Source organism: Musca domestica, unplaced genomic scaffold (assembly GCF_030504385.1).
Source record: "Musca domestica strain aabys unplaced genomic scaffold, Musca_domestica.polishedcontigs.V.1.1 22, whole genome shotgun sequence".
In the NCBI taxonomy this organism is placed as follows: domain Eukaryota; kingdom Metazoa; phylum Arthropoda; class Insecta; order Diptera; family Muscidae; genus Musca; species Musca domestica.
The window spans coordinates 4,867,846-4,892,900 of NW_026712262.1; positions in this window are offsets into that span (position 1 = coordinate 4,867,846).

A 25,055-nucleotide genomic window follows, 5' to 3' on the forward strand; every position below is an offset into this window, starting at 1 on the left:
TCATCAAAATACCGCATATAGGGAGGTACCCTTATATGGGGGCTATACGAAGACGTTGTCCTACATGACCCAGAAGTCCTGCAGACATAATACATATTTGAGTAAAATTTTACCAATCTCCATTTCGTTCGGAAGCTAGAGTGATTTCCACAGACGGATAGACGGACGGACATTGCTAAATCGACATAGAATTTTATGCTGGTCAAAAATATATATTCTTTGTGGGGTCTAAAATTTATATTTCGAGGTGTTACAAACGGAATGACAAACTTAATATACCCTCCATACTATGGTGGAGGGTGTAAAAAATTGCCAAAAAAGGAAAAGCTTTTGATAGACCCCTGTGGCGCCCAATTCGTAACCGAAAAACTTATTAAGATCAGAGTTCTAGTTTATTATTCAGTTCAAGGGTAATTTAAAATAGTTTGTTTACATTGTCTTTTAATGGATTATTCGGCTCAGGCAGCTCCTAAGTATTTGCTGGGTAACAAGATCAGAGTTCCCAATAGTCTACAAAATGGGTTCGAATAATTTCACTTGAAATTAAGTAATACCATCTCTATCCAGCTACCTTATTTCGTTTAAACTTGAATCTATACATAGACTTTAAATTATATATTAATTAAATTCAACTCCCCCGAGAAAGTGTTAATTCTGCTACTTTTCCACAAGGATTACAGGGATATATTACTCTATATTTTGTAGAGAATCCTTAGCCCCGTGTCATCAAGGGTTTCCAATATTATCAGAGTTATGACAATACCTCTACATTGCCTAACCCCCCTTATCATAAAATCCAAAGCAAAAAACTAATAGTTTTTCATGCCCTTACAAATTGACCCATATGCCTTACCATTGGCTTTAAATAATCATATTTTGACCAAAAATACAAATACCATTGCTGTGTAGTTGTTGCCCACGAATTCGTAAGCTTTAGAGGATATTATTACCGCAATTGAATAACCACAGTAAGTTTGAAGAAAAAAAAAAAAAGAAAGTAAAAAAACCAACAAACAATGAACTAACTTAAGGACGTTTCATGACCCAATTGCTGACATTTTAATGCGTGTGAATGTTGGTCTGTAAAAGGATTTAAGTATTATTTATGTGTGTATGTGTGTATGTATGTAGGTATGAAGTGGATGTGTATGTGCGTCATCAAAACGTCGCGCAACACAACACAATTGCTGGGATATAAACAAAAAGAGAAAGAGTCAAAAAGAGAACTCGAGAGAGATGAGGAGAGCGCGAACGTGCTTCGTAATTTCAATATTTGGGTCAATTCAAATTATAACTCCAAGGTGACCCACAATCCGACTTTCCCATTGTATTGGGATATGGAGGGAGGGAGGTGGAGGGGAAGGGACTTCTAAAATTATTCGACAGCCATATGTTGTGAAACCAAAACCAAATAAACAAAACATTTTGTTGGAAATTATGAAAACCATGAAAACATTCCTTCCGCTGGATGTGCTCTGCATTTGAAATCGAAAAAAATATAATTCGAATTGTGAACAAATTTTGACATTTTACCACCACCAATGGAAATCTTAAGTTTGTTGTGGTTTGATTTTTATGTTTATGTTGGTATGCTTTAATAACTGTTCATGACCGGGCCGGAACAAAGGGGAATTGGATGTAAATATAATTTGTGTTGCTGTCGGTTTGCATACAATGTCCCTCGAGATGAAACATATATTTGACTTCCCTATCCATCAAATGTGTAGGAATTTTTTAATAACAAGTTGTAGAGTATTTTTTTGTTTTTTGTGAAAATGTTCAAGATTTTGAATAAAAATGGTTAATCATACAACAAGCAAAAGCGGCATAAAGTCCGATCAGGTGAACGTTTTTATATTCTCCTTCATGAAAAAAAGTTAAATAAAAAACGCCCTGCTCGAAAAAATCATAAAAATACCGAATGTAGGGAGGTACCGTTTTATGGGGGCTATACGAAGACCTGGATCTGCAATTTTCTGTCATACGATGTAGTAGTACCCATTCGGAATTTCAAATTTGTAACATTTCTGATGAAAAGTGCAAATCATAAAAACACCGATTTTGTGGAGGTGCATTTATATGGGGACTATTCCAAAACTTAGACCTATATAGAAATATATATAGACAGGCAAGAACATTTTTTACATAGTGGGAATACATTTTGCTACCTTACTGAAAATTCGGGTTAAAATTGTGACCAACAATTTTAAATAGGTCGGTACAGTTATATACCAAAACACACACAGCGGACCTTACATACATCTGAGTAAAATTTTATCAACTACTTAATTTCTTACGGAAGCTAGAATGATATCCACAGACAGACGGACGGACATCGCCATCGAATTTTATGCAGATCAAGAATTTATATAACCTTTTTGGGGTCTAAAATTTTTATTTCGGGGTGTTACGGAATGAATGTTCGATGACCATCCAAAATGGTAGGCTTCTGCCCAACTCCACGCAAAATTACATTTCGATCCGTCTTTAATTGTGACCTATAATTCAACTTGATAATCAGCCAAAAACCAGTTTTTGGTCCATTTAATTTCCGAAATATTTTTCACAAATCTCTAAGAACAATAGGCTTCTCTCCTGATAAGGCTGCGGTTTTGGAAATTAAGTGTTGAACAAACGGTATGAGCTAGAATTCTGAAATTCGGAATGAGAGTCTCTGATGGAGATGTACCGAAGAATTTTTGGAAATTCGAACTTTAAAGTTACGAAAAGTTCCAAAAAGGCACAGAACTTCAAAAAGGGTTCGATTTCGATGGAAATGGGTACCATAATTGTTCGAGGGATACTTAGTGGTACTAAATTGAGTATTGAGTGAAAGAATACAGCTGTAGTTCCGAAATTTGATATTGAGGTCTTTGTTGGTATTTGGGATTGAGTGACCTGTGACCTTTCAGGATTTTAGCTCTATTCATCCACCCAATGCCAAATTTAGTACATTTTAGTAATTTGCGTACAATAATAGTATTCATTTGCAAAACCTTTCTATATCTCAATCCTTCCCATATTGGATTTCCATTCAACCGCATATATTTTTATAACCTCCATCATAGTGTGGAGGGTATATTACGTTTGTAATTCCGTTCGTAACACCTCGAAATATACATATTAGATCCCACAAAGTATATATATTCTATGTTCAGCATGTCTATTTGGCGATGTCCGTCCGTGGCCATCACCCTAGCTTCCCAACCAAATGAAATAGGTTGATAAAATTTTACTCAGGTGTGTCTTTGGTCCGCAGGTCTTTTGGTACAGAAAATGGGCTATATAGGTCTACGTTTGAGTATGGCCTCAAATATCGTGCCCCCTATATTCGTTATATTGACGATTTTAGGTACAATATCCACCGGAATTGTTTCAAATTTCGTATTTGCAGTTCGTAACAGGTACTACAGCCTGTAAGAGTTCCATGTCTTCGTATAGTTTCAAAAAAAAAAAAAAAAAAAAAAAACAAAAAACGGCAACTTTTTGTATTCGCTTTTTCTAAGATATACCAGAATTTTTAATGGATTCTATTTTTTATACCCTCAGCCATATGATTAGAGAGGGTATATATCAAAACGTGCCTCATCGAAATAACGGACCCAAGTCTGTCTGGTCTGTTTGGACCAAAACCGTTATAGGACATTTGGAGTCGATCTAGTAATGTCCGTCCGCCTGTCTGTCTGGCTGGTTGGTGCGCACCATAGCTCTTGATGGGAGTATCCGATTTGATCCAAACTTGGTACTTCGTAACATTTTTGCCAAACTTAGATCGAGTTTTGAGATGGATATCGGTCCACTCTTTTTGGTACCTTCCCCACAAAAGATCAAACTTTGCAAAGAAAATATTTTACTGCACAGAAAGAGAAACGATAATAAAACATCAGGTGCAAAAATGGACAATGTCGGTCCACTCCATCAAGTACCTCCCCCACAAAGGGTCAAAATCATGAATAATTTTAACTCTTATTTATGTGATGTAAGAGTCCGATTGTCTTCAAATTACACACATCACAATATTTTTATTAACTCGAGGTCTGGTGTAAAGATGGAATATATCAATCCACTCCTCCTGGTACCTCTCCCACAAAGGGTCAAAGTTTTGAATAACCAAAACGATTATAAAATCCGAAATAAGCATCCGGTTCTTTTTATATTTCATACATCCCATTATTTCTACCGACATAAGATCTGCTGTTAAGATGGGATATATTGGGTCACTCCTTCTAGTACAAAGGGTCAAAATTTTGGATATCCTTGAAGCACATAAACCGCGAAATTAACATCCGATTCCATTTAGATTTGGCACATCTCTATATTTTCATCAACACAAGATATGTTATAAAGATTGTAGAGATCGGACCATTTCTTCTGGGACCTCACCCACATAGTGTTTAAAATTTTGAAAAACCAAACGCTCAAAAAAAAACAACTCTCTTCAAATATCACGCATACAAACATTTTTGCTAACACAAGATCTGTAGTGAACATGCTATATAACCACAAAGGGTCATAATTTTCAATACGTTTATCTGTCATAAATTGCGAACTTAGCGATTCTTTCGAAATTTTCAAAAAATATATTTTTTGCACAGAAAGTGAAAGGATAATCCGATTCTAATATTTGTGTCAGTGCAAGGTCAGGTGTGAAAATGGACAATATCGGTTCACTCCATCAAGTATCTATGAAGTAAATTTTGAATAATTACAACTCTCATAAAATGTGATGTAAGAGTCCGGTTGTCTTTAAATTTCACACATCCCAATATTTATACTAACCCAATGTCTGGTGTTAAGATGGAATATATCGGTCCACTACTTCTGGTACTTCCCCCACAAATGGTCGAAATTTTCAAAAAATACATATTTTTTTCACAGAAAGAAAAACAATCATCCGACTTTTGCTCCAACTTTGAATATCCTAATATATCGGTCCACTCCTACTGGTACCTCCCTCACAAACGCTCAAAATTTTGAATATCCACGAAGCTCATAAAAAGCTAAATCAAAATCCGATTCCATTCCAGACATTGTACACCTAAAATATTTCCATCAATACAAGATCTGTTATAAATATGGTTGAGTTCGGACCATTTCTTTTGCTACCTGCTCTACATAGGGTTCAAGATTTTGAAAAACAAAACGTTTAAAGAAAACGAAATAAGAATACAACTCTTTTCAAATCTCACACATACAAACAGTTTTGCTCACACAAGATCAGTTGTGAAGATTCTATACTTCTTCGATTCTTTTCAACTTGCTATATCTATATATGTGTCTCTCAACCAGAAATCTGAGATGAATATGGAACTTAAGAGTTCCCATAAATTGGATTTAAATGTTCGATTTTCTTTTATATTCATAATAATATTTATATCATATTTATTTAGGTCCGATACGAAATGGGCAATATTGGTCCATTCTTTCAAAACCCACTCCATAGAGGGTCAAGAGTTTGAATAATCATAACAGAAGTCAAAATATTTTTAAATAATCGAACATTGGCTGAAGATGTACATCTGTCGGCAAAACCGATCGATACTTTGTTACTTGATTTTACTATTCTTTAACATTTGCGTTTTAACGGACCTCATCTTGGGTGAATACAAGGTGGGTAAAATGTGCCCGATTGTATATTTTCTTAACTGATTCGATTAATTTGACCTAACCTAATAAACTATTCTATTATTTTCATATTATCCCATCCTCCCACACTGGTACAATGCTTTTAACTATCTTAAAATTGTTTTCGAATTACAAAAAATATTCATTGATTTCTCTTCTTGCTTCATTAAATACTATTTTCTAAATTTGCTTTTAATAGCTTCAATTGTTCCATTGACCTAATTTTTCATTTGTTCTAGAAATTTGCCCTTTATTTTGTATTCAAAACCTTTTTTCTCCTCCCCTTCCCTCGTTAGCTTTCTCGAAAAGCAAAAGTGCCAGTCTCTTCATTTCGAATAAAAATTGTTATTAATTTTTCGTTAAGTGAAGCGTAATAATTTTGTTATTTATTGGATTCGGATTCAGTCCCTGTTTAACATTCAAATGCTTCAGAAATGCTGTTTTTTTTCTTCTTTCAAGTTATTCCTTATTCTGGCATTTGTTTGTCTCACTTTCATTTTCATAAATTTCAGACGATAAATGAAAAAAGAAGAAAATAACTTCCAATAATAATCAAATTCCACCCCTGAATTAAAATAAGGTTTCAGTCAGGGTCTGTTTTTTTTATTCCCTCCTTTTTTATGAAATGAAGAATTTCACTCTTCTATCCAGTCGGCCAACAAGTCATGCATAGAGGCCAGTAAAAGTAAAAACTTTCACATGTACATTCGTATGTATGTATTTGTGTCATATTTTAATTTTTTTGTCTTCTGTCCACTTGTCGTCGTTCTAAGTCTGTATCCATCATCATTTCTACGCTGGTCTGTCCCATTGTCCTTCCATTCTGTTTTCCATTTTCAAGTCATGGAATTGATGAAATGTTGACAACAAAAAAAGAAATCAGGGATGACACTCAAATAAAGTCCTCTTGTGTCGGAATAAGTAATATCCGCCCGCCTTCAGTGGCATCTGATATTGAGTTTTATTGTTGTAATTTAGTCTATGCCACGCATGAAGAGAATGTCTGTTGACGTGTGAAGATGTGTTAGTTTCAGTGGCGTAGAAAATATTGAATTGTAAAGTCGACCTAACTATGTATGTATGTCCGTCCGTTCGTCCGTCTGTTGATGTTAATTTGAAATCACGCTACAGGTTGCAATTATGGGTCGATACTAACGAAATTGAAATTTGAAGTGGGGTTAGGATCGGAATAGTAATCTATTATTTTTGGAAATTGTCGCAAAATATTTAGGGGTTAGAATGGACAAAAAACGGATAAATTATCTGATCTTGCTGTTGCTACAGCTATAGGCCACAATTATAGACCAGTCGTCCCGGAATTTTGCATGGAGTTAGTGTTTAGGGTTGGGCAGAAGCCTAAAAATCGCTTAAAAATATGACATTAAAAGAGAGAATATTTTTTGTCACATTTTTTCAATTTTTGTTATATTTATACCCTACCTATCCGATTTCGGGTTAATTGTGCACTAAATGGCCAATATCAGCCCAAATTACCTGAATTTTGGTACATTCGACCAAATTCTATCTGGAAGGAAGCACATCAAATTAAAGAAGATCGGTTCATAGCTCCCATATATATGTTTCATCCGATTTGGTCTTTAAGTCCCTCACATTCGTAATATGCACTCCACAGCAATGATATTTGGTACCAGATGTCAGATACAGCCCAAAAATTATCACTCGATCCTCACGAAATTTTGAGTGGGGATAAGGTTTGGGGTCAGAATTAAAGCCTTTTGTTTTTGAGGATGTAATTTTAAGGGTTCAAATAAATCAAACAAAAAAAAACATTGTCCTGATTTTCCAGTCGCTCAGAAGTCTATGGGTAACATCTGGGCAAGGATCCACAACATTTTTTCAAAAACCAAATCTTCCAAAATGGATTTGGACATAAGTGGCTTCCAACCTATTTTAGCGTCGCAGGGTATCACAGGGTCGGCCCCGCACGACTATAACCTTTGTTTACTTGTTATACCCTCCACCATAGTATGGAGGATATATTATTTTGTCATTCCGTTTGTAACACCTCGCTTCAGAACGAAATAAAGTAGGTTAATAGAATTTTACTCAAATGTATATTATGTCTGCAGGATTTGTTGTATTATAAGTTATAATATAATTATTCAAAATTTAGACACTTTGTGGGGGAGGTACTTGATGGAGTAGACCGGTATTGTCCATTTTCGCACCTGACCTAGAACTGATGTAAATATTAGGATTTGCAAAGTTGGAGCAAAATCGGATTATCCCTTCTCTCTCTGTGCAGTAAAATATTTTCTTTGAAAATTTCGACCTTTTGTGGGAGATATTGTCCATCTTCGAACACGATCTAAGTTTGATAATAATTTTATGATGTACCACGTTTTGAGCAAATTGGATACTCTCTTCGAGAGTTATTGTGCACGCCAGCCAGACATACAGACGGACGGACGGACGGATATCGCTAGATCGGCTCCAAATATCAAATTTCGGGAGTTGGAATACTGAATCGCAATATCAAATTTTGGGATTCTAGCTCTATCCTTTCACCCAATTCCAAATTTAGTTCAATTTAGTATTTTTCGAAATACTATAGTACGAATTTCCAATAAATGTCATATTTAATAATTGTATCTCTATCCTTCATCCAATACCAAAAAAAGTTCCATTTAAAACTTTTCGTTCATGTAAGTATTTATTTTCAAAACCACGCCATGTCTCAACACTACACACCAATTCTGACCCCAATACCAAAATTCAGAAATCTAACTCAATACGTACAATTAATATTAAATTTTGTAGTACATATTCCCAAAAATAATTCCAAAACTCCAGTTTTGTAGGTTCCTCCAAATACAAAGTGTACCAAATTTAGTGCAATATAATACACATAAGTACGAATTTCCAAAAGTTCCAACATAACCCAATCCTATGCTCCGACAGTAAACTTAATTCAAAATTTCAAGATTACAGCCCTATCGGTCGACCACAATCCAATTATTTCAAATTTAGAACCATTTGGTACGTATAAGTACAAATTTCAAGAACTACATCCATATCTCAATCATACAATCCTTTCTATGGCATTGTATTTCCAAATCCAAAATGTACCAAATTTAGAACATTGTATAAATTTCCCTAACAATCTGCATTATACAATCCATTAGAAATCTTATTTCCCAATTTCAGGATTACAGCCCTATTGGTTCACCCCAGTTACAATTTGTACCAAATAAAGTACCGTGTAGAAAACATACAAAACTTCCTACATACACCAGTTATCGTAATTATAAATTTCAGGATTTCACCTCAATCGGTTTATTCAAATCCAAGTTGCATCAAATTTAGTACATTTTCGTACACATAAGTACACATTTTCATAAGTACCTGCATTATACCATGGTACAATAAAAAGGTAAGGTAGAGCTAAAAGCTGATTACAATTTTTTTCTAAGTGTGCCCGACTTCTGGCAATTTTGTGTATGTTTTTATTGTTTTGAAAAAAGAAAAAGAAACCAATGATTGGATGACACGTACATTGCGGCTTGCGCATTAAAGCTTTTAACCAGTTTAGCCATGAAATTGAAAGATTGTATAGTTTGGATCATGTTTTTGAGAGAAAAACCGAACCTTTCATTCATATTCGCGTTATTTGACTCAATATGAAAATATTGAGGATAAATATGAAAATAATTAAAATAACTTGCTGCATATAATTTCGAATGAGACTGAGAGGAAGCGGGCATAGCCTCAGGGCTGTATTTCTGTACTTTTACGAAGCTGTTCTACCTTCTTATTGTACCATGCATCACACGATCCAATAGCAATCTTATTTTTAAATTTCAGTATTCCATCTCTACCGATTCTCCCAAAATTTAAATTGTACCAAAATTTTGTACCAAATAGTATACATAAGTTTTCCAAAACTACCTCCATGCATCAGTTATACAAAGCAAAAGTAATCTTATTTCCAAATTTTAGCATTATAATTTTATTGGTTTGCCCAAATTGAAATTTTATCAAATTTAGTACCATTTAGTCTTTTTTGGGCACAAAAAATGCAAATTTTGAAAACTACCTTTATATCCCAATCCTACTCTCTGCCAGAATTGTAATTTTAAATTTCAGGATTTCAGTTCTATTGGTTCACCCAAAATCAAATTGTAATAACATTTAGTACATAAAAGTACAAATTTCCAAATCTACTTCCTTATTCCAATCCTACACTCCGAGTAATCTTATTTCTTAATTTCAGGATACTAGCTCTATTGGTTCACCCAAACCGGAATTGCACCAAATTCAGTACATTTTAGGTACAAATTTCCAAAACTACTTCCATGTCCCAATCCTACACTCCGACAGTAATGTAATTTTCAAATTTCAGGATTCCGAATCCACCCGTTCCTCCAAATTCGAATTGTACTAAATTTTGTAACGTTCAGTATGTCGTGTATACATTCCATTACATTCCAAATTTCAAGTTTTTAGCTCTAACTATTCACAGATATGAAAGCATTCCATCTGTGACCCTCATTCCACATATACGACTTTCAGCTCTATCTTATCGTTAAATACAGAGTTTAAAATTTTTAGTAACTATAAGTTCTTTTCGTACCATTCGAGTACGATTTTCCAAAAAACCCAGCCTTGTCTAACATCTTCGGACCAGATAACACCTTTACCCAAAAATTTCAAGGTTTCAGCGGTTTCGTCTGGGTCTTAATTGATCGTTAAGTCAGCCAGTCGATCAGTCACTCCTTTATTAATAAATATATACAGGGTGAGATAAAAAAAACTGCATCAAAGCAACTGTTATGGCACCCACACCATCCCCATGGTCGGCTGGTTCTGGTGGCCAACCGAAGGTGCACATTTTCAGCTGACCTCTTTGGCAAGTAAACACGATCATTTTGTTTGTTTACAAACTGCTGGACAACGAATGTTTTCGCATCGGAGAAAACCAAATTCGGCAGTTCACCACTTTCGTCCAAGCGAAGCAAGTCTGTAGCTCTTTTAAATCTATTTCCTTTCTGTTGCGGTGTAAGTTCTTGCACTTTTTGGAATTTCAATGGCTTTATCCCGAGCTCATTTTTCAAGATTTGCCGAATGGAATATTGCGATATGTTCAGCTCACGAGTCATTTTTCGGCCACTGCGACGAGGGTTTCGATCAAGTCGCTTCTTTACTTTTCGAACCATTTCTGCTGATGTTGCTTTTCTCTTCCGTCCACTTCCTTGACGTCCGTCCACTTCACATTTAAATGCTGGAGTGCTCTAACGATAGCCTCTTGTGATTATCCAGCCAAATATAAAAAAATCACACTATCTCGCTTAAATTCCATCACCAATAACTTTTTTCTGGAAAATTCAGCATTCGGATGAGTGGCGATTACAAGATTACAATTAGAAGATTACAATTGGAAGGAAAATTTGGGCTCTAGGAAACATCTGTTAGCTTTCTTTGGATAGGATGCCGGGAGTTGATGGAGATTTTGAAAGTAGAAATACTGCCACTATATCATAAAGTGGCAACAGCTAAAGTCGGGTAGGTAAGGTGATTCGGGATAAAGATCCATGTTCGTTTCTCATTCGTAATTAAAGTGATGTTATGTCCGTGCGAGTTAAGGACTATCCTGAGGCCGGGTGAGCCTGATCTAGTACTTATACGCCTGTGCAAATTCCCTCGTATTTTCTGTTTTATTCCATCAATTTTATTTCACCAGGGTAGCCATTATTTAGAAACAAATGTAAAAGCACAAAAGGCATGTATGCGGTCTATCATTCCCATTTAAAAAGGCATTCCATGAAGTATCCCGAAAAAAAAAAATAAAATAAAGGCAAATCATTTTCACTCCTTTTATGTCCATATTTAAGGGCATTTCGATTATTCTCCTTTGTTTGGTTTCCTTTTGCCCATTTATTCTCCCTTCTGTTTTATTGCATGAATCGAACTTAAATTTTGGTCATTTGGGCTACCCAAGAGGCAAGAGGAAAAAAGGAAGGAAGAAAAACGCTCCAAGCTATCTTAAATATTTTTATAGCCTTTGATTTGAAATAAGCCTTTGGGCAAGGGGCGAAACGAGGGTGGGCATTTGTATGCCCCAGAGGATTGTAATATTTTCATCCTTGCGGAGTCCAATGGCAATGACGACGATGATGATGATGAAGATGATGCTGATATTGGAAATTGTTATAAGGAAATGATACTTACAAGTCACCTTTTTTATTGCAATCGGGCTATTGTCGGGAGAATTAGATACTTTTTATTTGAAGAAGAAGGGAGAAATGAGAAACTAAAGGAAACTTAATATCTTTAAGAATTGCCAATCATTTTGGTTTGGATACAAAAAAAATTGAGGGGTCTCGTCAAAAATAAATGAAGTGTATTCCGGTGATATGATGGAAAAAAAGGATCAGACAGATGCAATGGCATTATTGGGCCATCCAAAAGACCTTTGTTTTTAATGACGATTTTTTGATAGGAATGTTGGCAGAAAGTTAACGCAATTGTTTTCAAGTTTTAAATTTTAATTTTCACTGACATAGATATGAGACGGAAAAAGCTATGGAAATTTTATGCAAGGGAGTTGATAATTTACTTTTTTTATTTTAATGATATGAGTGCTGAGATTGAACGTAGTATCGTGACACTATGGACCCTATAACAAAGTTTTCTGACAAATGTGTTTTTTTTGGGATTTTAATTTAATTTGGGGTGGTTAATTGAAAAAAGTTAAGAATAATTAAAAATAGATTCTTTAAATTTGACATGTTGGTAATCAACTCCGCCCATTGGAACTCCCACATAGTGGTAAGGGTATTATGTCTTTGTGCATTTGTTTGTAACATGGAAAATGAAGCGAGATAGATCCATAGTTACTTTTGAGGATCTTCATAGAGTCATTTTTGCATGTCAGTCCGTCCGTCCATGTATTCTTGTGAACGAAATGCAGGTCGAATTTATTATCCGATTGTGATGAAATTTTGCAAACGATATTTTTTTGGCCCAAGGACGAACCCTATTGAAATTGGTGATAATCGGATCGGATTTAGATATAGTTCCCATATATCATCAACCGATTTCGGGTTAATTGTGCACCAATTTGCTAATATAAGCCCAAATAACCTGTATTCTGGTACATCCCCCCGAATTCAGTCTAGAAGCAAATAAATCAAAATTGGAGAAAATCGGTTCAGATATAGCTATAGCTCCCATATATATGTTTCATCCGATTTGGGGTTTTAAGTTCCTTACATTCGTAATATGCATTCGACAACAATGATATTTGGTAAAGGGGATTTGGTAAATCTTATACCTCTGCCAAATTTTATCAAGATCGGTTCAGATTTGGATATAGTTCCCATATATATCTTCTACCGATTTTGGGGTAATTGAACACCAAATGGCAAATATTTGTCAAAAAGTCCTGAATTTTGGTACATCCGACCGAATTCAGTCTAGAAGCAAATACATCAAATTTGGAGAAAATCGGTTCGGTTATAGCTAAAGCTCCCATATATATGTTTCATCCGATTTGGGGTTTTAAGTCCCTCACATTCGTAATATGCATTCGACAACAATAATATTTGATTCCAGATATCCTTTAAAGTTTGGAAATACCTTTGCCAAATTTTATCGAGAACGGCTAAGATTTGGATATAGCTCACATATGTATCCTTAATCCGATTTCAGTTTTATTTTGCAAATAATGGCTAATATGAACCCAAACGGAGTGTATTTCGGGACGTACGTTTCCATTTTGTGCAACTCGGTTCCGATATATATTTTTTTAATATAATCCTTCTCCAAGTGATATCATACATTATATAGCAAACTATAACTGTTCTAAAGCCAAATGTTGATCTACTTGAAATAAATTCTTTTGCTATGGGATCTCTACTAAATATGCATAGTGGTATAGGTTATCATATAGTCGGCCCCGCCCGACTTTTGACTTTTCCTTATGGGTTGTTTACTCAAATCAAAATTTTTGCATCTGGTGTGCTATTGTTCCTTGGATTTAGATTAGGTAGCGTTTACGGAAATTCGTACTAGAAAAGTTACTGGTGTCTTTTTGATCTAAAAATTTCTACTTTTAGAGCTCAATCTTTAAATGAAAATTTACATGTGGGATTCTCGGTAGGTTTGTTCTCTCCCTACAAAAAATTAACGCTATAGATCCAGTAATTGGCATAGACCCCATATATCGATACCTCCCAATTTTCGGTACTATAAACTTTTCTGCCTCATTTTTCAAAAAAAATTAGATGAAACGTGACAGTTGCGGTTCTCGGTAGGCCACTTCTCTTTCACTTCTCACTTCAGGTATAGATTCCATATAACTGTAACTCCCGATTTTCGGTAGGTCTGTTCTCTCCTTGCGGAAGATTTTTAGTTCAGGTCCTCTGATGGGTATAGCCCCCATATAACGATGCCTCCAGATTTTGGGAATTTTTGAGGTTACTGCCACAATTTCCAACCAAATCAGCTAAAACTTGACATTTTGGGTTCTTGAAAATTCTGATTTTTTCCTTGTGAAAAATGTTCGATTCAGGTCCAATAATTAATATAGCCTCCATGTAACGGTACCTCTCTTTTCTAAGCCACTCCTCCGACAGCTGTTAAAATTATTTCAGTGACAGCTCATTATATTGTTTACAAGCGTACAAAAGCATATTGGTGAGAATTTTCCAGAAAAAAAGTTATTCGTGATGGAATTCAAGCGTGATGCTGTGATTTCTTTATATATGGCTGGAAAACCACAAGTGGCTATCATTAGAGCACTCCAGCATTTAAATGCCAATAAATCTTCTTCAAGGAATTGGACGGAAAAAAACAGCAACATCAGCAGAAATTGTTCGAAAAGTAAAGAAGCGACTCGATCGAAACCCGCGTCGCAGTGGCCGAAGAATGGCTTGTGAGCTCAATATGTCGCAATATTCCATTCGCAAATATTGAAAAATGAACTCGGGGTAAGCCATTGAAATTCTGAAGTGCCAAATTTGGTTTTCTCCGATGATAGCTGAAAATGTGATCCTTCGGTTGGCCGCCAGAACTCAAGCACCGGCCATGGTGATCGTGTGGTCCGCCATAACAGCCGATGGTCGCTCTCCGCTTGTATTAATCGACCGTGACATCAGAATAAATCTCGAATATTATTGCGAAAATATTCTGGAAGGTGTATTAAAACATTGGACACGAAAACATTTTGGCCGCAGACCTTGGACATTCCAACAGGACTCAGCACCATCGCAATCAGCACGCGCCACCCAAGAATGGTTACAAAATGAGGTTCCTCGCTTCATTTCCATCGCACAATGGCCACCAAAATCTCTGGATACCAATCCGTTGCACTGTTGTGTCTGGAGTATTTTGGAAAGCAAGGTTGGCACTAAAAAATACCAAAGGGTCGATAACCTCAAGCAAGCGCTTCACCGGGAATGGGCCAAAATACCGCAGAGAAAATTCGGGCAGCTTGTGACGGTTTAATTGGCCGCTTGAAGGCCATAATTCGTGCCAAAGGTGACCAATTCGATCAAATCGGAACTTATTGTAAAATTTGTAAAAATTATGGCGTTTGACTCTGTTGCAGTTTTTGTTATCTCACCCTGTACAGTGTGTCTAACTTCAAGGAATAAATAACTATTTATAGGCAGATTTGTAAGTTGGCACAATTTAAAAAAATTGATTCGAAATATTCCTTACAACTCTGTCACCTCTGTGGCCAGAGGTGATATATCACTTTATTGGCTCATTACTGAATTCCATTTTAGATGTCCTAGGAGTCCCAGATTTGGAACCAAGCTATTGTGGCTATATGCCAACCCATTACCAATCTGGGAACACGGTGGGTAGAAGAATGACAATTTGAACTAACTATCCGACAGGGAATATATTGAATATATCCTTTGGGGTCAGACAGTATTTACCCAGTCGTTGTTCACTCCGGATCAATCTGAAACAAAAATTCATCGGAAATCATTAACATTTGTGCAGTACAAGTTCGAATTTTAAAAAATTCTGCATCAATATACAACCTTTTTTATTGACGTCATTGGTCTACAGTGAATATATATTTGGCAAAAAATTTTATTATTTTTATTATAGAACAAACTTGCAATGAATTTAATGAAATTAAAAGAAATGTAATGATGTCACAATTAAAAAAAAATATTCCTAGCGATTGCCTTAATTAGAAATCACTCAAACTAATATTTCTTGCTCGCTTGATGACGTCAATGCCGCTATGACGAATTTCCTTTCGCCACGTTTTATTTTCAAACCTAAAAAATTGTTAGGGGACGAAAAGCAAATTATAAGAAAAAAAAAAAATAACAAACAATACAAAATATTAAGCCATAAATGTGAACTGCTGCCTACTACCTACGACCACCACTAGCTGTCAGCCTCCGTTAGCAGCTGCAGTGCTCTGGCACTCTGAAGAGCGAAACAAAAGAATAGCGAAAGCGGAAACGGAAATTAATTGCACATTTTCAACATTCCAAGGTCATCACCATAGTCAACACCCTGACATCATGTACTTGCATTGCATTGCTTCTTCTTCGTCTTCGTCTTCGTCTCCCTCTCCGTCAGTTCTTTCTCCTTGGAAAAATAGTAACAATGTTTCTTGCCTCTTGAATTTGCAGCATTACAACGTCGAGAACTGCCACTACAGAAATTACACCGCTTGTAAAGGAAAGTAAAATCGTTTCGTTATTTTACACCCTCGAAATGTATGACTTGCACTACAAAGTCCTTTTATGCAGCTTGTCGTTTTCTTTTCTCCTTCTCCTCGTCCTTCTCCCTCTTCTCCCCTACTTGTTGTTTTGTTCGTCTCTTTAAATAAAATTCTTGTACAAAGTAATATACTCTGGTTGCTCGAGGTCTAAACTATCGCATGCACGTGCACATGGTGTTCCGCGTCGATTTCCCCCTTTGCGACTGCACAGTGGGAGATATCAAGAAAATATAAAAATATATTGTATAAATGCATTGGGAATTGACAATTTTGTGTACAAGCGTACATGTAAGGAGGGGGTACAAAATGTGGTTTTATTAATAACACTGTGCAACACAAAAAATAATTACGTGGAAAATCTAGCAGATTATTAATCCGACTACTTCCAAAAGTGTGGAAGTGTGGTTTCGGTTACTTCTCGATGTTAACTTTCAAAACGTCGATAAACGCTCGACTTTCATAACATGCTAGATTTTCTCTACAATATTTGGAAAAAATTAAAATTTGTTTCACACAAGTTAATTAGTCGCTTTTGCCGGGAAGTTCCGAAGAAGTGATCCAATGTGAATAAATAATTATCAAAATTTACAACTTTTGTGCGGAAGGTACCATAAGGAATGGGTCCCTTAAAATCCTTATTCACATCAGTTTACTGGTTCAGAAAGATACAGGGTGAGATATGAAAACTGCAATAAAGTCAAATGCCAAAAAATGTCGAAAATAGCATCAAATTTTGGAATAAGTTTTTATTTGTTCGAATTGGTCACCTTTGGCAAGAATTATGGCCTTCAAACGGCCAAGTGAAACTGTCACACGCTATCCGGATGTTGCTCTGCGGTATATTTGGCATTCTTGGCGAAGCGCCTGCTTGAGGTGATCGACACTTTGGTATTTTTAGTGCCAACCTTGCTTTCCAAAATACTCCAAACACAATAGTGCAACGGATTGGTATCTGGAGATTTTGGTGGCCATTGTGCGCTGGAAATGAAGCGAGGAGCCTCATTTTATATACATTCTTGGGTGGCGCGTTCTGAGTGCGATGGTGCTGAGTCCTGTTGGAATGTCCAAAGTCTGCGGCCAAAATGTTTGCTTGTCCAAGGCTTTAGAATATTTTCGCGAAAATATTCGACACGGTCGACTAATACGAGCGGATAGTGGCCATAGGCTGTTATGGCGGCCCACACCATCACCATGGCCGGCGCTTGAGTTCTGGTGGCCAACCGAAGGTGCACATTTTCAGCTGACCTCTTTGGCAAGTAAACACGATCAAAATGATCAAAATTGTTTACAAACTGCTGGACAACGAATGTTTTCTCATCGGAGAAAACCAAATTCGGCAGTTCAACATTTTCAAGTGAAGCAACTCTTTAGCCCTTTTGAGTCTATTTTCTTTCTGTTGCGGTGTAAGTGCTTGAACTTTTTGGAACTTCAATGGCTTTATCCCGAGCTCATTTTTCAATATTTGTCCAATGGAATATTGCAATATGTTCAGTTCACGAGCCATTTTTCGACCACTGCGACACGGGTTTCGATCAAGTCGCTTCTTTACTTTTCGAACCATTTCTGTTGATGTTGCTGGTTTTTCCCGTCCACGGTTTCCCGTCACGGTAACGAACGATGGTACGAGACACATAAGATTAATTCACATTTAAATGCTGGAGTGCTCTAACGATAGCCACTTGTGGTTTTCCAGCCAAATATAAAGAAATCACAATATCACGCTTGAATTCCATCACGAATAACTTTTTTTTCTGTAAAATTCTCAACGAAATGCTTTTGAACGCTTGTGAACAATATAACGAGCGGTCACTGGAACAATTTTAACAACTGTCGGACGAGTGGCTTGTAAATGACAGCAGTCTGAAGTTGGTTGCAGTTTTTTCATCTCACCCTGCATAGAACTTTTTATTGAAGTCAACTGGCTATATTGCTAATAATGTTAAGGCTTTATAACTTTGTTGCTGGCACCAGAAGCGAAGACGCTTCTTCTTCAAAATCAAGATGGATTTAAGTGCAACAAAAACAATAATAGTAAATAAATACAAAGCAAAGTGTTGTGATCCAATTTATAATTTGAAAAGCGGATTCCAAATACTTTATGCGGACTGCAACAAAAAGTGCTTTATGAACAGGATTCACCCCACACAGGCATATCAGAGGATAGGAGAGATACAAAGTGAGTCCCTAAACCAGCAGAGCTATCATCGATGGAAAAATACGGCAGTGCAGTGCTATTGCCGTACTTGGAGATTTTTCCCCCATCGAACGCCGAAAAAGAATGCCATAGCAATTAGTAAATATATGTGCTTCCATTACAGCGGTAATAAATGGAGATATCAATGCTTAAGAATTATTTGATACAAGGACATTTGGAATTCAAAATATCTTCATCCTAACTAGTGGATATCCTATATATCCTTCGTGTTGTTTATGTCCTTTGGGAAAATTTGTTACATATTTGCTCCATGTATATGTCTCGTACCTAACTGCGATATTAAGTTCTGTTGTCCTTCATCTCACATCCATACTTCCTCCGGGGTTTAATCATAAATTTTACCAATTTTGCATTTGTGCCTGGGAACGTACCCAAACAAATTATCCCAATGCCAAATAAATATTTCAATTATTTCTAAAAAAAGTTCTCTCATACGCATGCCGATATTACCAGCAAATATCTGCAATCTTCCACTGTTGCCCCCCTCTCTCTCACAGCCACAAAATCACATCGAAGCCCGTGCGGTTGGCGGTGGCAACTTGTGTCATTCATAAGTATTTTAATTAAATCTTTCAGCACCAAAATAAACAAAAACGAAGAAACTTGTAGGGAGTCGAATGACACTTTCACAGCTCATCATTAAAAGTAAGCGCTGAGGACAGCGTACGGATGAGAGGGCAGGGAAACGCAAAGGAAAACGAAAGCAATAAACTGTTCACGATGGCAAACAGACTCTTGTGAAGACCCTAAAAAACTTGCAGATAATCGCTGTATTTGTGCTATGCTGATCGGGGCTGAGAAGTGATGGTGTAGTTGGAAATTGGAAGCTGGGTGCAATAACATTGTTAACTGCAAATGAAGGCAAACAATGGTGTAGGGGAGGCAAGAAGAGAGAATTTAAGTTCGTGTATATGTCTGGTGTGTGTGTGGGGACGTTTCCTTGCAACGCGAACAGCAGTATTGCAACGGCCCACATTACTGGCAAATTTGTCCACGAGTAGCGACACCAATTCGTCAGAAATAATTAGAATTGTTGCCAATGCTTGGTGACCAAAAAAATGCGGTTTTAATAATTAAATGTCCATTTCCCGAAGATTATACCCTTTGGTCGTTAACTACGACGAAATGCCACAACTCCGTTTAGACACTGAAGTGCCTAAGAAGCAATCGTCTGTTTTGTCTTGTAACTCGTTACAATTGGATTGCAAAAATGAAAATTGCAATTCGAATATTCTACAGTCGGGGTTGCTGCTAAGAAGACGTGGTAGAATTCATACTCTGACAATAACTTCAACAATAATGTTGATAAGGTCGACCAAGACTGGCAGAAAACAGCGGTGCGCACACGAAATATCTACAGCACCGTAAATGGCTCCAATGAAGAACGATATAGGAATATCGATATACAACATGGTGACACTATAATGATAAGGACCTGTACTAGATTAGCGTTTCAGGCAGCTCAACGAAGGATAGTTTAGGTTTTCCGTGAGCAACTAACCATGATCTACTCCTGCAAGCTGAACAGAAAGTACTGCGTCTTTCAAGCGGAGATCTCTGCTATCTTGAAAGTGTCAGAATTGGTGACTAATTATAGGGATCGTCAAATGGCTTTTAAAATGATCAAATCTTGTGCATTCCTCAAGTATACATTGCTTCTGGAAAATCTGCATATTTCAGCGGCATTGTAATATTGAAGGTAATGAGAATGTTTGGTTTGGTTCAAGGATGTAGTAAAAAAAGAAAGGTTTGTAGGGGTGTTTTAGTAAGGTGGTTTACTTAGCCATCAGATGCTTTGAGCAAACCTATAGATGGTGATGGTCCCAATATCTGATTAGCATTTTTGAGTTTCTATCAGAACTACTACAATGGCCTGGCAATATACCTTTTTAGATTTTTGGATCTCACATAATAATTGATAGAATAGGGTTCTTCTTTTCGAGATTGCCGGTCAGATGTTCTTAGCGAATTCCAAGTGCCATCTCGTGCAAGTTTCTTCAATGACAGCATTCCTGAAGCAGTCGACTGCTTATCGATATTTTGGCAATATTATCAATCGTCAGATCTGTTCATCAGCCATTTCATTCTCCATTTTATTGATATATCCTGGATCCCAACATTTTTGCAATCTTAAGTGGGAGAGCATTTGTCTAAAACCTTTTTTACAGTTCTTTCAAATAGTTGTATTAGGGTAGAACACTTCAGTTCCAGTACCTTCGCCACTTTGGAACCGTCTGTGAAGATAGATAACGCAACCGTCCATAGGAGGTTCACCATCAGCCCAAGAGTACCTATCAGATATTACGTTGAAGTTATAAGAAGTGGACATGTAATCATTAAATTTATGACCTTCAACTGAGATATATTGACTTTTTGGTATGTTCATGATTCGCGCGTGACTAAATTGCCAAGGCGACATCCCTAGCCTGAGGGCTCTCCAAGCGCTTCCTAGCCTGAGGAAACGATGAAACACCTACTAGCCACAGTCATGCATTTGCATGAGTGAGAGAATCGAATTATGATACCACTCAACTCATGATATTAATACTCATTTAAACACATATTTCATAATTTTTGAAAAGAAGGCGGAAGGGGGAAATAGCATAAAATTTTAGAATAAGTTTAGATTGCTGTATTTAGGCCCATTCCCGACGAAGCGCTTGCTTGAGTTGATCGACACTTTGGCATTTTTTAGCGCCAACCTTGCTTTCCAAAATTCTTCAGACACAATAGTCCAACGGATTGGTATCCGGAGATTTTGGTGGCCATGGTGCGCTGGAAATGAAGGGAGGAACCTCATTTTGTAACCATTCTTGGGTGGCGCGTGCTGAGTGCGATGGTGCTGAGCCCTGTTGGAATGTCCAAGGTCTGCGGCCAAAATGTTTGCATGCCCAAGGCTTTAATACACCCTCCAGAATATTTTCGCGATAATATTCGGCATTTATTCTGATGCCACGGTTGATTAATACGAGCGGAGATCGACTATCGGCTGTTATGGCGGCCCACACCATCACCACGGCGGGCGCTTGAGTTCTGGTGGCCAACCGAATGTGCACATTTTCAGCTGATCTTTTTGCCAAACAAACACGATCATTTTGTTTGTTTACATACTGCTGGATAACGAATGCTTTCTCAGAGGAGAAAACCAATTTCGGCAGTTCACCACTTTCGGCCAAGCGAAGCAACCCTTTAGCTCTTTTGAGTCTATTTTCTTTCTGTTTTGGTGTAAGTTCTTGCACTTTTAGGAATTTCAATGGCTTTACCCCAGCTCGTTTTTCAATATTTGCCGAATGAAATATTGCGATATGTTCAGCTCACGGACCATATTTCGGCCACTGCGACGCGGGTTTCAATCAAGTCGCTTCTTTACTTTTCCATCCATTTCTGCTGATGTTTCTGTTTTCTTCCGTCCACTTCCTTGTGGCTCCAAATTATATATTTCCAGCCAAATATAAAGAAATCACACTATCACGATTGATTTCCATCACGAATAACTTTTTTTCTGGAAAATTCCTACCAAAATGCTTTTGTACGCTTGCAAACAATATAATGAGCTATCACCGGATTAATTTTAACATCTGTCGGACGAGTGGCTCACCCTGTATAGCTAAACGCCCTAAAATCCAACTAAACTAAGTTATATCCATGTTTTTATCCCTTTGTTAAATATTCGGTGAAAAGCTATCTCGAAAAAAATCACCTTATTAAAACTTCTGATCGTTTTGAATGGCATTCAGCCACATATTTTGAATAAATATCACAAGTTCCCAATATGCACTTTACAGTGACATTTAATTACGCACTCACATGACCTTTACTGAATGACATTTTCCCAACACTTGTTACGGCAACCCTATATTGTAGTTTTCACATTTAAGGGAAATAACAAAAAAAAAAAAAAATAAATAAACCGAAAAAAAACTTCGCCAACGCAAAAGTAAACATTTGTGAAAGCTAAATCCTTGTAAATGTCAAAGTTCACATAAATTCCCAACAGAGAAACCCTTCAACTTTAATATTATTTTCCGCCTGGCATGCACCAACAGCAGCCGCAGCCGCAGCAGCACCAGCACCAGCACCATGACGACCAGCTAGTGGCAACAGAAAAAAAGAACAGGATGCATTATGAGTCGGTTGCACCCAACTTCCCCCTTCACACATACACACACACGGACCCACACAAACTCAAAATGTCACAGCATCCTACAGTCTCCCGATGCCAGCTTTTCAACATCTTTACAAAACTATCCACTCTGGGCGAATAGCTGATGTTGGCATATCATCAACGCACTCTTCTCGTCACTCAGTCGTCTTGCTCTCTGATGCTCGTGTTACTCTGCCGCTCCCCAGAGTTGATAAAAGAACCCCCGAACCATTTCATTATATCCTCTCTCTCTCTCTATTCTTTTACCTTTCTCTTCCTCTTCCCCATCCTGAAAGGCATAGATTGATTGCAGCTACAATGGGGTTATTGTTGTTGCTGTTATCATTTCTGCAACGAATGGAAAAAATAGAAGGAGCAGGAAGGAGATTTTTAAAGGTCATGGAAACTATAAAAAAGTATATTTTTTGCATTCGTTTATGAGTGCCAGAAAAACGCTGGGAGAGAGAGAGAAAGAGGGGCGAAAAACTAAAACAGAGCAACGACAGAATCCATTGCCAAGTTACTAACTGCAGCGCCGGATTGTTGACGAGCAAATTGCAAAGTGCAGCCAGTTCTGGTTCATCGAAATAAAATGGATGAAGAAAATGTAAAAATTTGTTGTTGACAAAAGGGATGTGAACACCCTACCCGAAAGGATGACTGACTGACCACTTTGTATAATGTAAAGTGTGCTCTCGTTTCAAACATATTTACCGAACACATAATTTTAAGCAAACTTTGTACAACCGAATTCTCTGAAATAAAAATGTTTGCAAAAGTTTTGAAAAATGAAAATTATTTACATTTCAGAGAAGCTTTAAGCTTTGCTACAAGGTCTTCAAATGATATTCTGTTACTTTATTAAAGAAAAGTTTGATCGGGATATCAAATTCTGCTTTCAATGGTAGGGACAGCAAGCAATTATAATGTTGTCTACACTATGGCAACGTTGAATGAATAACAATTTGGAAAGTAGTATTTTTGACTCAGAAAAATCGATATCATTCAATAAATGCGATTTTTTATGAATTTAGTACCATTTGGTAAGTTTCCAGTCTTAGTACACATTTCCACAACAACCTTCTTATATCAAAGTTACTTTCCAATTTTTTTATTCTCATACTATTCTCATGCCACCAAATGGTAGAACCTTAAAGCTCGAATTTCTAAAAACCCATCGGTGCATCTATCATACCTTATCACACGCCATCGCACCAAGACTGTCCACCGTTACAGATTTAACGATTCATCAACGCTCATACGAAACGACTGAAGCTAGAATCTTGATATTTAAGGTGAGTGTCACTCTTGGTACGAAGGAGTCAGATAAGGCAGAGTTTTTTTTTTTTTGGAAATTCGTACTAGAACTGTACAAAAAGTACTAAAAGGTACTAAATATGGTATTCCTTGTATCTGTGGAAGCAGTAGAGCTAGAACTCTTAAATTTGGAGTATGGTCATTGATAGAGTGTATGATAGTTGTACGAAAGGGTTTTTGGAAATTCGCACTAAAATTTAAGGTGAAGGATTAGAGTTGATGTAAGGAAGTAGTTTTGAAAGTGTGTACTCATGTGTACGAAAAGTACTAAACGGTACTAAATATGTTACAATTTGAATTTGGAGAAACGGTTGGAACTGGAAACTGTAAATTTGAAATTAAAATTACTATTGGAGTGTGGAGGATTGGGATATGTATGAAGTTTTTGGAATTTGTGCTTATGTACATGAAAAGTACTAAATTTGGAGCTGGAATTCTGAAATTTAGAAATAAGATTGCCATTGCGTTCTAGGATTGAAGAATGTAGAAAGTTTTGGAAATTCGTACTTAGGTGTACTAAATAGTATTAAATTTGGTACAATTTAAATTTAGAGGAAACCAGTAGATAAGGAATCCTGAAATTTGGAAATAAAGTTACTATTGAATTCTAGGATTGTGGAAAGTTGTACTTATGTGTAAAAACAATTGGTACAATTTGGATTTGGGTGAACCGATCCTGAAATTTGGAATGGGGATTACTATGGGGGCTTAGGATAGATTGGGATACGTAGCAAATATTGGAAATTCGTACTTATGTGTACTAAATGGTACTAAATTTGGTATTTGGGCGAATCGCTCCGCTCCGATGAGAAAACATTCGTTGTCCAGCAGTTTTTAAACAAACAAAATGATCGTGTTTATTTGCCAAAGAGGTCAGCTGAAAATGTGCACCTTCGGTTGGCCACCAGAACTCATGCGCCAGTCATGGTGATGGTGTGGGCCGCCATAACAGCTGATGGTCGCTCTCCGCTCGTATTAATCGATCGTGGCATCAGAATAAATGCCGAGTATTATCGAGAAAATATTTTGGAGGGTCT